Genomic DNA, 12,077 nt, shown 5'->3' on the forward strand with positions numbered 1-12,077 from the left:
GAAGAATCCAAGAAAATTCGACTCGGACCCTCGGCACCTCAAAAATCCATACGCTAATACCCACCAAAAACTGGCGAAATTGACTAATTCCTATTGCGTCTCCAATAAAATGCTCCTAAAACCCTATATAGCGCCGCCGGGGATAGTGGAGTCGTTCCCCAGGTCGTTACGGACGCTACTATGGAATAATCCAAGAAAATTCGAACCGGACCCCCGACACCTAAAAACTCTGTAGGCTAACACACACGAAAAACTAGTAAAATTGCTTAATTCCTATTGCGTCTCTAATAAAATGATCCAAAACCCCTCTAAAGCACCGTCGGGGCTACTAGATTCGTTCCCCAGGTCGTTACGGACGCTACTATGAAAGAATCCAGGAAAATTCGACCCGTACCCCAGCACCTAAAATATCTGTGGGCTAACACACACGAAAAAGTGGCAAAATTGCCTAATTCCTATTGTGCCGCCAATAAAATACTCCTAAGCCCCTCTATAGCGCCGCCGGGGCTACTGGAGTCGTTCCCCAGGTCGTTAGGAATGCTACAATGAAAGAATCCATGAAATTTCGACACGGCCCCCCGGCACGTAAAACATCTGTGGGCTAACACACATGAAAAACTGGCAAAATTGCCTAATTCCTAGTGCGTCTCAATTAAAATGATCCGAAACCCCTCTAAAGCACCGCTGGGGCTACTGGAGTCATTCCCCAGGTCTTTACGGACGCTACTATGTAAGAAATCAAGAAAATTCGACCCGCACCCCTAGCACCTAAAAATTCTGTGGACTAACAAACACGAAAAACTTGCAAAATCGCCTAATTCCTATTGCGTCGCCAATAAAATGCTCTTGAAACCCTCTAAAGCGTCGCTGGAGCTAGTGAAGTCATTCCCCTAGTCGTTACGAATGCTACTATGGAAGAATCCAAGAAACTTTGACCCGAACCCCCGGCACCTAAATAATTCATGGGTTAACACACACGAAAAACTGGCAAAATCGCCTAATTCCTATTGCGTCGCCAATAAAATGCTCCTAAACCTATATATAACGTCGTCGGAGCTACTGGAGTCATTCCCCAGGTTCTTACGGATGCTACTATTGAAGAATCTAAGAAATTTCTACCCGGACCCCGGGCATCTAAAAAATCTGTGGGCTAACACACACGAAAAAGTGACAAAATCGCCTAATTCCCATTGCGTCGCCAATAAAATGCTCCTAAACCCCTCTAAAGCACCGCCGGGGCTGCTAGAGTCGTTCCCAAGTCATTACGGACGGTACTATAGAAGAATCCAAGAAAATTCGACCCGTACCCCCGGCACCTAAAAAATCCGCGGGCTAACACAAACGAAAAACAGGCAAAATCGCCTAATTCCTATTGCGTCAATAATAAAATGCTCCTAAACCCCTCTAAAGCGTCGTCGGGGCTACTAGAGTCGTTCCCCAGGTCGTTACGGATGCTACTATAGAAGAATCCAAGAAATTTTGACCTAGACCCCCGGCACCTAAAAAATCCGTGGGCTAACACACACGAAAAATTAGCAAAATCGCCTAATTCCTATTGCGTTGCCAATAAAATGCTCCTAAACCCCTCTAAAGCGCCGCCGGGGCTACTGGAGTCATTCCCCAGGTCGTTATGGAAGCTACCATGGAAGAATCCAAGAAAATTCGACTCTGACCCCCAGCACCTAAAAGATCTGTGGGCTAACACACACGAAAAACTGGCAAAATCACCTAATTCCTATTGCGTCGCCAATAAAATGCTCCTAAACCCCTCTAAAGCACCGCCGGGGCTACTGGAGTCGTTCCCCAGGTTGTTACGGAGGCTACAATGGAAGAATCCAAGAAATGTAGACACGGCCCCCCGGCAGATAAAAAATTTGTGGGCTAAAACAAATGAAAAACTAGCAAAATTGCCTAATACCTATTGCGTCTTTAATAAAATGATCCAAAACCCCTCTAAAGCACCGCCGGGGCTACTGGATTCGTTCCCCAGGTCGTTAGACATTCTACTATGGAAGAATCCTATTGCGTCGCCAATAAAATGCTCCTAAACCTATCTATAGCGCCGTCGGAGCTACTGGAGTCGTTCCCCAGGTTCTTACAGATGCTACTATTGAAGAATCCAAGAAATTTCGACCCGGACCCCCGACACCTAAAAAATCCATGGGCTAACACACATGAAAAAGTGGCAAAATCGTTTAATTCCTATTGCGACGCCAATAAAATGCTCCTAAACCCCTCTAAAGCGTCACGGGGGCTACTGGAGTCATTCCCTAGGTCGTTACGGATGCTACTATGGAAGAAATCAAGATAATTTGACCCGCACCCCTGGCACCTAAAATTTCTGTTGGCTAACACACACAAAAAACTTGCAAAATCGCCTAATTCCTATTGCGTCGCCAATAAAATGCTTTTGAAACCCTCTAAAGCGCCGCCGGGCAACTGGAGTCATTCCCATAGTCGTTACGGACGCTACTATTGAAAAATCCAATAAAATGTTACTAAACTTATCTATAGCGCTGTCGGAGCCACTGGAGTCGTTCCCCAGGTTCTTACAGATACTACTATTGAAAATCCAAGAAATTTTGACCCGGACCCCTGGCACCTAAAAAATCCGTGGGCTAACACACACGAAAAACTGGCAAATCGCCTGATACCTATTGCGTCGCCAATAAAATGCTCCTAAACCCCTCTATAGTGTCGTCGGGGCTACTAGAGTCGTTCCCCAGGTCGTTACGGAGGCTACAATGGAAGAATCCAAGAAATTTCGACACGGCCCCCCGGCACGTAAAAATTTCGTGGGCTAACACACACGAAAAACTTGCAAAATCGCCTAATTCCTATTGCGTCTCTAATAAAATGATCCAAAACCCCTCTAAAGAACCGCCGGGACTACTGGATTCATTCCCCATGTCTTTATGGATGCTACTATGGAAGAATCCAAGAAAATTCAACCCGGACCCCAGAACCTAAAATATCCGTGGGCTAACATATGAAAAACTGGCAAAATCGCCTAATTTCTAGTGCATCTCAATTAAAATGCTCCTAAACCCCTCTAAAGCGCCGCCGGGGCTACTAGAGTCATTCCCCAGGTCGTTACGGACGCTAATATGGAAGAAATCAAGAAAATTTGACCCGCACCCCTGGCACCTAAAAATTCTGTGGGCTAACACACACGAAAAACTTGCAAAATCGCCTAATTCCTATTGGGTCGCCAATAAAATGCTCTTAAAACCCTCTAAAGCGCCGCCGGGGCTACTGAAGTCGTTCTCCTAGTCTTTACGGACGCTACTATGGAAGAATCCAAGAAACTTTGACCCGAACCCCCGGCACCTAAATAATCCGTGGGTTAACACACACGAAAAACTGGCAAAATCGCCTAATTCCTATTGCGTCGCCAATAAAATGCTCCTAAACCTATCTATAGCGTCGTCGGAGCTACTAGATTCGTTCCCCAGGTTCTTACGGATGCTACTATTGAAGAATCCAAGAAATTTCGACCCGGACCCCCGGCACCTAAAAAATCCGTGGGCTAACCTACACGAAAAACTGGCAAAATCACCTAATTCCCATTGCGTCGCCAATAAAATGCTCCTAAACCCCTCTAAAGCGCCGCCGGGGCTATTGGAGTCGTTCCCTAAGTCGTTGCGGACGCTACTATGGAAGAATTTAAGAAAATTCGACCCGCACCCCTGGCACCTTAAAAATCTATGAGTTATAACACACGAAAAACTAGCAAAATCACCTAATTCCTATTGCGTCGCCAATAAATTTTGACCCGAACCCCCGGCACCTAAACATTCTGTGGGCTAACACACACGAAAAACTGACAAAATCCCCTAATACCTATTGTGTCGCCAATAAAATGCTCTAAAACCCCTCTATAGCACCTCCGGGGCTACTGGAGTCTTTCCCCAGGTCGTTACGGATGCTACTATGGATGAATCCATGAAAATTTGACCCAGACCTCCAGCACCTAAAAAATCCGTGGGTTAAACACACATGAAGAACTGGCAAAATCGCCTAATTCCTATTGCGTCGCCCATTAAATGCTCCTAAATCCCTCTATAGTGCCGTCGGGGCTACTAGAGTCGTTCCTCAGATCGTTACGGACGCTACTATGAAAGAATCTAATAAACTTCGACCCGGACCACCGGCATCTAAAAAATCTGTGGGATAACACACACGAAAAACTGGCAAAATCGCCTAATTCCTATTGCGTCTCCAATAAAATGCTCCTATACCCCTCTAAAGCGCCGCCGGGGCTACTGGAGTCGTTCCCCTGCTCGTTACGGACGCTACTATGGAAGAATCCAATAAAATTTGACCCAGACCCCCAGCACCTAAAAAATCTGTGGGCTAACACACACGAAAAAGTGGAAAAATCGCCTAATTCCTATTGCATCGCTAATAAAATGCTCTTAAACCCCTCTAAAGCACCATCGGGGCTACTTGAGTCGTTCTACAGGTTGTAACAGATGGTACTATGGAAAAAATCAAGAAAATTCAACCCGGACCCCCGGTACCTAAAAATTCTGTGGGCTAACACACACGAAAAACTGGCAAAATTGCCTAATTCCTATTGCGTCGCTAATAAAATGCTCCTAAACCCCTTTATAGCACCGCCGGGGCTACTGGAGTCGTTCCCCATGTCGTTACGGACGCTACTATGGAAGAAATCAAGAAAATTCGACCCAGACCCTCGGCACCTAAAAAATCTGTGGGCTAACACACACGAAAAATTGGCAAAATCGCCTAATTCCCATTGCGTCGCCAATAAAATGCTCATAAACCCCTCTATAGCACCGCCAGGGCAACTGGAGTCTTTCCCCAGGTCGTTACAGACGCTACTATGGATGAATCAATGAAAATTCGACCCGGACCCCCGGCACCTAAAATATCCGTGGGCTAACACACACGAAAATGTGGCAAAATTGTCTCATTCCTATTGCGTAGCCAATAAAATGCTCCTGAACCCCTTTAAAGAGCCGTCGGGGCTACTGGAGTCGTTTCCTAGGTTGTTACGGATTCTATAATGGAAGAATCCAAGAAAATTTGACCCGAACCCCCGGCACCTAAAAAATCCGAGGGTTAACAGGCAAAATCTCCTAATTCCGATTGCGTCGCTAATAAAATGCTCCTAAACCCCTCTATAGCGCCGCCGGGGCTACAGGAGTTGTTCCCTAGGTCATTACGGAAGCTATTATGGAAGAATCCAAGAAAATTCGACCCAGACCCCCGACAACTAAAAAATCTGTGGGCTAACACACACGAAAAACTGGCAAATTTGCCTAATTCCCACTACGTCGCCAATAAAATGCTGTTAAGCCCCTCTAAAGCGCCACCGGGGATACTATAGTCGTTCCCCAGGTCGTTACGGACGCTACTAAGGAAAAATCCAAGAAAATTAGACCCAGACCCCTTTCACCTAAAAAATCTGTGGGCTAACACACAAAAAATACTGGCAAAATTGCTTAATTTCTATTGCGTCGCCAATAAAATGCTCCTAAACCCCTCTATAGCGCCGTCGGGGCTACTGGAGTCGTTCCCCAGGTCGTTATAGACACTACGTTGGAAGAATACAAGAATATTCGACTCGGACCTCCGGCACCTAAAAAATTTGTGGGCTAACACACACGAAAAACTGGCAAAATCGCCTAATTCCTATTGCATCGCAAATAAAATGCTCCTAAACCCCTCTAAAGCGCCATCGGGGCTACTGGAGTCATTCTCCAGGTCATAATGGACGCTAATATGGAAGAATCCAAGTACATTCGACCCGGACCCCCGGCACCTAAAAATTCTGTGGGCTAACACACACGCAAAGCTGGCAAAATCGCCTAATTCCTACTGTGTCCCCAATAAAATGCTCCTAAGCCCCTCTAAAGCACCGTCGGGGCTACTGTAGTTTTTCCCCAGGTCATTATGGACGCTACTATAGACAAATCCAAGAAATTTCGACCCGTACCCCCGGCACCTAAAAAATCTGTGGGCTAACACACATGAAAAACTGGCAAAATCCCCTTATTCCTATTGCGTCGCCAAAACAATGCTCCTAAACCTCTCTATAGCACCTCCGGGGCTATTGGAGTCATTCCCCAGGTCGTTACAGACGCTACTATGGAAGAATCCAAGAAATTTTAACCCAGACCCATCACCAAAAATATCCGTGGACTAACACACACGAAAAAGTGGCAAAATTGCTTAATTCCTATTGTGACGCCAATAAAATGCTCCTAAACCCCTCTAAAGCGCCGTTGGGGCTACTGGAGTCGTTCCCTAGGTCGTTATGGACGCTACTATGGACAAATCGAAGAAATTTTAACCCGGACCCCCGGCACCTAAAAAATCAAGGGCTAACACACACGAAAAACTGGCAAAATCCCTTAATTCCTATTGCGTCGCCAATTAAATGCTCCTAAACCCCTCTATAGCACCTCCGGGGCTACTAGAGTCATTCACCAGGTCGTTACGGATGCTACTATGGAGAATCCAAGAAAATTTAATTCGAACCCCCGGCACCTAAAATATTCGTGGGCTAACATACACGAAAAAGTGGTAAAATTACTTAATTCCTATTGTGCTGCCAATAAAATGCTCCTAAACCCCTCTTGAGCGCCGCCGGGGCTACTTTAGTCGTTCCCCAAGTCGTTACGGACGCTACTATTGAAAAATCCAAGAAATTTTGACCAGGACCCCCGGCACCTAAAAAATCTGTGGGCTAACACACACGAAAAACTTGCAAAATCCCCTAATTCCAATTGCGTCGCCAATAAAATGCTCCTAAACCCCTCTATAGCACCTCCGGGGCTACTATAGTCATTCCCCAGGTCATTACGGACGCAACTATGGAAGAATCTAAGAAATGTGACCCGTACCCCCGGCACCTAAAATATCTGTGGGCTAACACACACTAAAAAGTGGCAAAATCCCCTAATTCCTATTGCATCGCAAATAAAATGCTCCTAAACCCCTCTATAGCACCTCCGGGGCTACTGGAGTCGTTACTCAGGTCGTTACGGATGCTACTATGGACAAATCCAAGAAAAATTGACCCGGACCCCCGGCGCCTAAAAAATCTATGGGCTAACACACACGAAAAACTGGCAAAATTTCCTAATTCCTATTGCGTCGCGAATAAAATGCTCCTAAACCCATCTATAGCACCTCCGGGGCTACTGGAGTCATTCTCCAGGTCATTACGGACGCTACTATGGAAGAATCCAATAAAATTTGACCTGGACACTCGGCACCTAAAATATCCGTGGGCTAACACACACGAAAAAGTGGCAAAATTGCTTAATTCCTATTGCGCCGCCAATAAAATGCTCCTAAACCCCTCTAAAGCGCTGCCGGGGCTACTGGAGTCGTTCCCCAGGTCGTTAGGGACGTTTCTATGGAAGAATGGAAGAAAATTTGACCCGGACCTTCGGCACTTGAAAAATCCGTGGGCTAACACACATGAAAAACTGGCAAAATCGCCTAATTCCTATTGTGTCGCCAATAAAATGCTCCTAAACCCCTCTATAGCGCCGCCGGGGCTACTGGAGTCGTTCCCCAGGTCGTTATGGATGTTACTATTGAAGAATCCAAGAAATTTCGACACGGACCCCCAACACCTAAAAAATCCATTGGCTAACACACACAAACAACAGACAAAATCGCCTAATTACTATTGCGTAATTAATAAAATGCTTCTAGACCACTCTAAAGCACCACCGGGGCTACTAGAGTCGTTTCCTAGGTCGTTACGTACTCTACTATGGAAGAATCCATGAAAATCCGACCCGGCACCCTGACATCTAAAATATCTATGGGCTAACACACATGAAAAACTGGCAAAATTGCCTAATTCCTATTGCGTCGCCAATAAAATGCTCCTAAATCTCTCTAAAGCGCCGCTGGGGCTATTGGAGTCGTTCCTTAGGTCTTTACGAATGCTACTATGGAAGAATCCAAGAAAATTTGACACGGACCCCCAGCACCTAAAAAGTATGTAGGATAACACACACAAAAAACTGGCAAAATCGCTTAATTCCTATTGCGTCACCAATAAAATGCTCCTAAACCCCTCTATAGCGCCGCCGAGGCTACTAGAGTCATTCCCCAGGTCGTTAGAGACACTACTATAGAAGAATGGAAGATAATTCGACCAAGACCCCCGGCACCTAAAAAATCCTTACGCTAACACATACGAAAAACTGGCAAAATTGCCTAATTTCTATTGCGTCTCCAATAAAATGCTTCTAAACCCCTCTATAGCACCGTCGGGGCTACTGGAGTCGTTCCCCAGGTCGTTATGGATGCTACTATAGAAGAATCCAAGAAAATTTGACCCGAACCCCCAGCACCAAAAAAATCCGCGAGCTAACACACACGAAAAACTGGCAAAATCGCCTAATTCCTATTGCGTCGCCAATAAATCATCCTAAACCACTCTAAAGCACCGCCGGAGCTGCTGGAGTCGTTCCCAGGTCGTTATGGAAGCTACTATGGAAGAAGCTAAGAAAGTTTGACTTGCACCCCCGGCACCTTAAAAATCCATGGGCTAACACACACGAAAAACTAGCAAAATCGCTTAATTCCTATTGCGTCTCCAATAAAATGCTCCTAAACTCCTATAAAGCACCACCGGGGCTACTGGAGTCGTTCCCCAGGTGGTTACGGATGCTACTATTGAAGAATCCAAGAAAATTTGACCCGGACACACGACACCTAAAAAATCCGTGGGCTAACACAAACGAAAAACTAGCAAAATCATCTAATTCCTATTGAATATCTAATAAAATGCTCCTAAACCCCTCTAAAGCACCGCCGGGGCTACTGGAATCGTTACGGACGCTACTATTGAAGAATCCAAGAAAATTCGACTCGGACCCTCGGCACCTAAAATATCCTTACGCTAATACACACGAAAAACTGGCAAAATTGCCTAATGTCTATTCAGTCTCCAATAAAATGCTCCTAAACCCCTCTAAAGCACCGCCGGGGCTACTGGAGTCGTTCCCCAGGTCGTTATGGATGCTACTATGGAAGAATCCAAGAAAATTTGACCCGAACCCCCAGCACCTAAAAAATCCTTACGCTAATACACATGAAAAACTGACAAAATTCCCTAATTTCTATTGTGTCTCCAATAAAATGCTCCTAAACCCCTATAAAGCACTGTTGGGGCTACTGGAGTCATTCCTCAGGTTGTTATGGACACTACTATTGAAGAATCCAAGAAAATTTGACCCCAACACCCGGCACCTAAAAAATCTGTGGGCTAACATACACGAAAAAGTGGCAAAATTGCCTAATTTCCATTGCGCCGCCAATAAAATACTCCTAAACCCCTCTTTAGCATCGTTGGGCTACTAGAGTCGTTCCCTAGGTCGTTACGGATGCTACAATGGAAGAATCTAAGAAATTTCAACATGGCCCCCTTGCATGTAAAAAATCTGTGGGCTAACACACACGAAAAACTGGCAAAATATCCTAATTCCTATTGCGTCTCAAATAAAATGCTCCTAAACCCCTCTAAAGTGCCACCGGGACTACTGGAGTCGTTCCCCAAGTCGTTACGGAAGCTACTATGGAAAAAATCAAGAAACTTCGACCCGCACCCCCGGCACCTTAAAATATCCGTGGGCTAACACACATGAAAAACTTGCAAAATTGCCTAATTCTATTGCGTTGCAAATAAATTGCTCCATAAGCCCTCTAAATCGCCGCCGGGGCTACTGGAGTCATTCCCCAGGTTGTTATGGATGCAACTATGGAAGAAATCAAGAAAATTCAACCAGGACCCCCGGCACCTAAAAAATCCTTATGCTAACACACACCAAAAACTGGCAAAATTGCCTAATTTCTATTGCGTCTCCAATAAAATGCTTCTCAACCACTCTATAGCACCATCGGGGCTACTGGAGTCCTTCCCTAGGTTGTTATGGACTCTACTATTGAAGAATCTAAGAAAATTTGACTCGAACACCCGGCACCTAAAATATCTGTGGGTTAACACACACGAAAAACTAGCAAAATCGCCTAATTCCTATTGCGTCGCTAATAAAATGCTCCAAAATCCCTCTATAGCACCGCCGTGGCTACTGGAGTCGTTCCCCAGGTTATTACGGATGCTACAATAGAAGAATCCAAGAAATTTCGACACAGCCCCCCAGCATGTAAAAATTCTGTGGGCTAACACACACGAAAAACTGGCAATATTGCCTAATTCCTATTGCGTCTCAAATAAAATGCTCCTAAGCCCCTCTAAAGAGCCGCCGGGACTACTGGAGTCGTTACCCAGGTCGTTACGAATGCTACTATGGAAAACATCAAGAAAATTCGACCCGCACCCCCCGGCCCCTAAAAAATCCATGGGCTAACACACACAAAAACGTTGCAAAATCGCCTAATTCCTATTGCGTCGCTAATAAAATGCTCCATAACCCCTCTAAAGTGCCGCCGGGCTACTGGAGTCGTTCCCCAGGTTGTTACATACGCTAATATGGAAGAAATCAAGAAAATTCGACCAGTACCCCCAGCACCTAAAAAATCCTTACGCTAACATACACAAAAAACTGGCAAAATTGTCTAATTTCTATTGCGTCTCCAATAAAATGCTTCTCAACCCCTCTATAGCTCCGCTGGGGCTACTGGAGTCATTTCCCAGGCCGTTACGGAAGCTACTATTGAAGAATCCAAAAACATTTGACCCGTACCTCCGGCACCTAAAAAATCCGTGGGCTAACACACATAAAAAACTGGCAAAATTGCCTAATTCCTATTGCGTCGCCAATAAAATGCTCTTAAACCCCTCTAAAGCGCTGCCGGGGCTACTAGAGTCATTCTCTAGGTTGTAACGGATGCTACTATGGATGAATCCATGAAAATTTGACCCGGACCCCCGGTACCTAAAAATTCTGTGGGCTAACACACACGAAAAACTAACAAAATTGCCTAATTCCTATTGAGTCGCCAATAAAATGCTCCTAAGCCCCTCTATTGCACCGCCGAGGCTACTGAAGTCGTTCCCCAGGTCGTTACAGATGCTACTATGGAAGAAATCAAGAAATTCAACACACACGAAAAAGTGACAAAATCGCCTAATTCCCATTGCGTCGCCAATAAAATGCTCCTAAACCCCTCTAAAGCACCGCCGGGGCTGCTAGAGTCGTTCCCAAGTCATTACGGACGGTACTATAGAAGAATCCAAGAAAATTCGACCCGTACCCCCGGCACCTAAAAAATCCGCGGGCTAACACAAACGAAAAACAGGCAAAATCGCCTAATTCCTATTGCGTCAATAATAAAATGCTCCTAAACCCCTCTAAAGCGTCGTCGGGGCTACTAGAGTCGTTCCCCAGGTCGTTACGGATGCTACTATAGAAGAATCCAAGAAATTTTGACCTAGACCCCCGGCACCTAAAAAATCCGTGGGCTAACACACACGAAAAACTGGCAAAATCGCCTAATTCCTATTGCGTTGCCAATAAAATGCTCCTAAACCCCTCTAAAGCGCCGCCGGGGCTACTGGAGTCATTCCCCAGGTCGTTATGGAAGCTACTATGGAAGAATCCAAGAAAATTCGACTCTGACCCCCAGCACCTAAAAGATCTGTGGGCTAACACACACGAAAAACTGGCAAAATCACCTAATTCCTATTGCGTCGCCAATAAAATGCTCCTAAACCCCTCTAAAGCACCGCCGGGGCTACTGGAGTCGTTCCCCAGGTTGTTACGGAGGCTACAATGGAAGAATCCAAGAAATGTAGACACGGCCCCCAGGCAGATAAAAAATTTGTGGGCTAAAACAAATGAAAAACTAGCAAAATTGCCTAATACCTATTGCGTCTTTAATAAAATGATCCAAAACCCCTCTAAAGCACCGCCGGGGCTACTGGATTCGTTCCCCAGGTCGTTAGACATTCTACTATGGAAGAATCCTATTGCGTCGCCAATAAAATGCTCCTAAACCTATCTATAGCGCCGTCGGAGCTACTGGAGTCGTTCCCCAGGTTCTTACAGATGCTACTATTGAAGAATCCAAGAAATTTCGACCCGGACCCCCGACACCTAAAAAATCCATGGGCTAAC

Source organism: Solanum dulcamara, chromosome 6, assembly GCF_947179165.1.
Source record: "Solanum dulcamara chromosome 6, daSolDulc1.2, whole genome shotgun sequence".
In the NCBI taxonomy this organism is placed as follows: Eukaryota; Viridiplantae; Streptophyta; class Magnoliopsida; order Solanales; family Solanaceae; genus Solanum; species Solanum dulcamara.